Consider the following 5739-nt stretch of genomic DNA (forward strand, 5'->3'; position numbering starts at 1 on the left):
ATGGGCATCAAGTTCCTTTGGCCCAGCTCCTCGAGTGATAATGTCGGCTATGTTGAGTGGTCCAGGATCCACCACCAGTCCTGTAAGCTGTGTGCTCTCTTGGATCTCTCCAATTCTATAGCGAAGAAAGTCTGAAATCCATAGCTCTCACGCTGGATAGCTCCAAGAACAGTCTGACTGTCTACAAATGGTACCACCTTTTTATCTGGATCTGGGTATGCTGTTCAAAAGTACTTTTTCAGGCGGCTTGCAAAGACTGCACCGGCAAAGTTCCGCTTTGACTGCATCCCCCTTCTGGTCTAGTGCGTGTCCCTTTTACTTTTGACTCACTAGTCGAATTGTTAATTGTTTGTTGCAGTTCCCACCGCAGGTAGAGGACAGCACCATAGGAGCTTTCACTGCCATCTGAAAAAGTGACAGCAACTGGTTCAGTTTGCCTTTGGTGGAGTAAGAGCTTTGGGAACATTACTTTCTTAGCTGGACGTACTCCTCAAAAATTCCAATTGCATCTTTGCGGAGCTCATCCGACAGGGGAAGGTCCCATGGTGTCCTTGACCATGCTCACTTTGGTTTTGCCTCTTGGGATGCCCTTTCGGACCAAGATAGCCCCTCTTGCTTTGATGGCGTTGTCAGGCCAACTGGTCGTACAAACCAGCAACTTGACTCAGCAGTTCACGTCTTGTCAGCGGGTCTGGTGTCTGTGCTCGTACTTCTTCTAGCAGTAAAGTCTTGCCCAAGTCTCATCTTTTTCTTCCGCCTGGAGAAGTGACCCTTCACCATGACATGCAACATGTCTTCATCCACAATGTAGCGCGAGACCGAGCGCCATGCTTGTCTTTCTCCTTAAGCTGATTTGCAGGACAACAATATTTGGTGATGCCTTTTCTCTTTCTCCTTTATTTTGGCCTGAGAAGACCCAAGGCTTCAGTGCAAAACCCTCCTGCTTTTAGAATCAGCTCCACATTCTTTGTGATGACTTCGAGTTTTTCACGAAGTTGTGGGATGCCAAGATGTCATCGACGTAGCTGTGCTCATGTAATACTTGGCATTCATCTGTGAGGTGGCTGAATTGAGGCAGGTTAGCCGTCTCCCTCATGGCCAGTTGTGCTATGCACCCTGCTGGCTTGTCCCCGATATTCACTCTGGTTATGGCGTATTGTTCCACCTCATCGCCCTCTGAATCCCACCACAGAACCGGTGTAGATGGACTTCCCTCTCCTCGAGCCACACAGAATTGTACATTTTCTGACGTCTCCTAGAGCGGCGTAGGACCTTGGCGAGAACTTGAGGAGACAGCTCGAATCGGATTGAGAACGTCAGGGCCTTTCATCAGAAGGTCATTGAGACTTTGGCCTTTGTACTTCTGACTGCTGTTCCAGACAAGTCTTACCGGAGTTGTAACAGAGTGGGGTTGGGTGCGATAAGATGACTAATATACCAGACAGGTCCATTCCAGTTGGTTAGATCCTCTTTGGTCAGCTTTCTTGCAGCCCGGCGGTCAACCATTTCGTGACTTGAGCACATAGGCTTTTTTCCACTGCGTCTTTTGGCGAGCTGTCTCTCTGTTCTGAGAAAGGTTGCCTTCACTGCTTTTATGTTGTTTGGCAATGTAGATGGGTCAATGAGCCATGGATTCTTGCATGCCACGTGTGGACTATCACTGTGGTCATCAGCACCAACATAAGTCAGGCCACCCTTAAAACTTCCAGCTCCCTTTCTTCAGCCCAGAGTTAATTTCTTTGCCACCAAGTGACAACTGCCGCAGCGACATCCGCCACATTTCGGGGCGCAGATATGTTCTTCATACATCAATGCTGCTGCTCTCATGGATCTGGCGAAGTGCGCTCTGGACTGGTGTGCTGTAACTGTAGCCTCTTCAAACAGACCAGGGTGTTGTCCCTGCAATTGTCTTTCCCAATGCCCATCCCATAGTACAGAGGTCCCCAACGGTGCGTATTTCTGTGGGACCAGTCGCCCTTCCTTATGGCTATCAAAAGCTGTATCTGTCTTGGTCTAACAAGTTCATTTTGGGGGACATCTGGAAAGAATTTTTGGAGTCTTTTGGCTGTCACATGTTTGTGAATCTCTGCAATGCTGTCCAACACCATAGCAGAGGAGTTGGTGGGATCTGACATTGCCTTGCTCTGTGCGGGACCCGGAACTTTAGGAGGTACCGTTTTGTGGTGACTTGAACTTTCATTCCTCCCACACCATGGCACAAACAGGGTTATGGCTTCACTTCTAAGGTTCAAACGATCAGCTGCATCATGGAGTTTATATAGTTTGTATCCGATGCCAGGTCGATCAAAGTCCAACTTTTTGTCCTGCATTGGCCGTGACCTCTAAGAGCATCATGATGACTGGCCATTCCACTATTCCATTCTCTGCTAAGAAGACTGGGTTGGTTGGACACAGAGAGGTTCTGGCTATAGTGTTGCAAAAGGCATTTGCAACACTTTCTGCAAGTTCAGGTGAAGAGACTTTTAATGAACTCTTCTTGGCTTGGTATAACGCTCTCTTGTGTCACCTCCCACTTTGCTGTTATTGGACCTCTGGACGACATTCCCTTTTGATGTACCAGCTCTCGGGCAGAGGTAATAGTGGTGTTCTGCAGCACGCTGTTCTATGCAGTCTGGCCTTCTGCACAGAAACTCTGATTTACCAATAGTCACCTTCCTTGTGAATCTCCAGGCATCTTTTGCAGGCTCCCAGCTTCCTGACAGCATCTCTTTCTCTGACAGCTTAAGCCTGCGAAACATTGGCAGAAATATAGCCTTTCTTATGCTTGCAGTCTCCGCAGACCACACATCCTTGAGCCTGGTCGCTTAGTTGGGTGGAGGTTCTGGTTCGAGCTTGCCGAGGTTCAGATTTCGGTTTTGGTTCCTCCTCTCTCAGTTGGTCCAGCTTCTCATAGATGGCTTCTTGACCTTGAAGAAACTTTGTGGAGTAGTCAAATCGCTTGTCTTCTTCAGCTTCATCACTTTGCCAGCTACATGAAGAAGCCATTCCTTCTTCAGGGCCATCAGGAGTTACTCTCTATGTCTTTGTTACAAGAGGGTTTTTATAGCACCGGTCTTGCCAAGCTCGTTCAGATCGACCAGGGCTTTTTCTACAGATTGGATGAGCTCAACAATCCTCCTGGGCTGGTTACCTTTAACTGCTTGGAGTCTTTGGAGCTCTTCACTATCTCAAGGGCTATAGTTGTCTTATTTCCAAAGCGGTTCTCCAAGACCCGGAAAACCTCCTCAGCAGTTGTGTAAGTTGTAAGGTGAAGGTCTCGTATGGTCTTCTCATCCACACTGTCGAAAAAGTTGGAACTTTTTAACCTCTCTGGATCCAGTAGGTTCTCCCTGCATCTGGAGCGCTTCCCAGTCTTTTTTCCACCGGTGAAACTCTCGGCGGATGCCAGAAAACTTTGGAGGGCAGCAGGCTTTAATTTAATTGCTGGTGTGGCCACAGAACTGTTTGAAGTAGTACTCAATTCTGCTGGTTTCTCCTCTAACGTGTGCCCCTGTAAAGTCTGTCTTGTCTTATTGTGAGATTTGGCAGGATAGTTTTAGGTCTTTATACGACTCTGGAAATGTTGTTGCTCTGCTGGGGGGCACAGCACTTCCAATGTTTATGCACCTCCTTCGCAGCCTTTACAAGTTTCTCTAGTTGTCCCGATCATGAAGAGATATGCATCTGGGTTTTTACTTGGGTCCACAGCTCCCACGTTTTCTGCTTGCGACTCTGCTGTTGTAATTGCTTTTGTCAGTTCATATTCCCCGAAATTGGCCCACAATGTCTTTTGTATGAGGTCCTTTAGCTCTTGCAGTTTTTTCCCAAACACCATTGGCTGTTTTGACCAAGTCAGACTTCTGCTGCTCGCTCAACTCCTCTGCATCAGAGTTTTCTTCAATACATTGCCCCCTCTAACATCATCGTTGGCTTCCAGGACTTTGCCAGCTTCTGCAGTGAGCTTCCTAAAATTGTCTCTGAGCTCCTCTTCTCTGACATCATTGTATGCATTCGTAGCACATTATTGGCCAGCACGGAAAACTGACGCTTCGCTGATGTCCTTGCGGTCTTTAGCTGCTCCACCAGTAATGAATCAGCCATTTAATTCACAGCAGCAGGCGGAACAGTCTTTACTTGTCTCTCTGGACACGTGTGGTCACTTTTCTGGTCCTTTTCCAGTCTTGAGCCACGTTTTCACTGTCAAGTTTTGACCTCTTTCTTGTGGCTTCCCCACTTGAAAAGGACAGTCCCTCCACATGAAGATTTTAACTGGATTTCACTCAATAAACAGCCATGGAATCAGTTGTTTGTCTTTTATTTACCATTCTTTGGTTGGCAGTAAACAGGTGAAAAACCTCAAAAAAAGAGATGACAAATACAAGTTACTATGAGTTGACAGCCCAATCAAATACACAAAATTATCCACATTCACCCAGATAAACCATTTCTGCCACCATAAAACACAGGTTTCCACTTTTAAGCAAATGTTTCCCAAAATAGAAACCCACCATTTCTAATCAAATGAGCAGAATCGTATATTTTCTCTAAATTTGCATTTTAGCAAATACATTCAAAATATTTTTTGTAGTAAAAAAATTACATTTATTTTCTAATCAGTAGTTTTAAGCAGACAAATCTTACATTTTTAGCCAAGATTTTTTTTACTATACATTGTTACTGAATTAAGAACTTGGTTTACTAAGATTTCTACAAAGTTTTAATTACTTTTAACCATTTCAAACAAGTTCTTTGTCAACAATGAATTGGCTTCTTCTTACTTTTCCTTTATACCCCACAAACAACATTTGAAGTTATAAATACCACTGCAAAAGTCCTATCAAAGTTAAGAGTTAAGAGTCTGTGTTTTCCAGGAGTATCATTAGCAGTGCACTGCTTAAGTCAGTCTAGCCAAGCATGGCCTAATATGTCGCTTACCGGCTGTCTTTCACAGTTTTGTGGAGGGCTTGGACTTGCACAGTCACCTTGATCACAAAGATGAAGTTTCCTTGGTCTTGTGGTGTTATAAAATGCTCCTTTCACTGCGGTCTAAAGAACAACAGCAGAGCCAGGTGCTGGCATGCCCAGATTGCCTGGAAGATTTTTTCCACCTGGTTCACCACTGATTGAAGGAGGAGGAGTTTCACCACTGAGGAGCTCCCACAGTTTTGTCAGCAAATACACTATTCATCTATGTCAAAGATACTTATATGTTTCCCAGTTTATCTCTGTCTGGTGTTCGCTAGTTACTGGCTAGCTAGGTCTTCAGCAAGCATGGATCAAAAGGGGGTGAAGGATTGTTCAAAACTCTGACACGGAACCAAACCGGCTGCACCTGTGCGCCACTCGTGCGCCATCGTGCATCAATTTATTTTGTCCCCCCACACCAAACGCGATCACGACACGCAGGTTAAAATATCAAAAAAACTCTGAACCAATTACATTAATTTGGGACAGGTCGAAAAGCATTAAACATTTATGTCAATTTAGCTAGCTAGCTTGCACTTGCTAGCTAATTTGTCCTATTTAGCTTGCTTGCTGTTGCTAGCTAATTTGTCCTGGGAAATAAACATTGAGTTGTTATTTTACCTGAAATGCACAAGGTCCTCTACTCCGACAATTAATCCACACATAAAATGGTCAACCAAGTCGTTTCTAGTCATTTCTCCTCCTTCCAGGCTTTTTTCTTCTCTGGACTTTATATTGCGATTGGCAACTTTCATAAATTAGGTGCATTACCGC

At 45.1% G+C, this 5739-nt stretch overlaps 1 long non-coding RNA gene across 1 annotated transcript; it reads right to left on the reverse strand.

The window, feature by feature from the left end:
* Nucleotides 1–4299: 4299 nt before the first annotated feature.
* Nucleotides 4300–5021, reverse strand: LOC139028628 (uncharacterized). Its single transcript, XR_011480825.1, has 2 exons — nucleotides 4936–5021; nucleotides 4300–4355 (listed from the first exon to the last, which is right to left on the reverse strand). It is a non-coding gene; the product is annotated as an uncharacterized lncRNA (long non-coding RNA).
* Nucleotides 5022–5739: the final 718 nt, after the last annotated feature.

This window comes from Salvelinus sp. IW2-2015, linkage group LG14 (genome assembly GCF_002910315.2).
Source record: "Salvelinus sp. IW2-2015 linkage group LG14, ASM291031v2, whole genome shotgun sequence".
In the NCBI taxonomy this organism is placed as follows: domain Eukaryota; kingdom Metazoa; phylum Chordata; class Actinopteri; order Salmoniformes; family Salmonidae; genus Salvelinus; species Salvelinus sp. IW2-2015.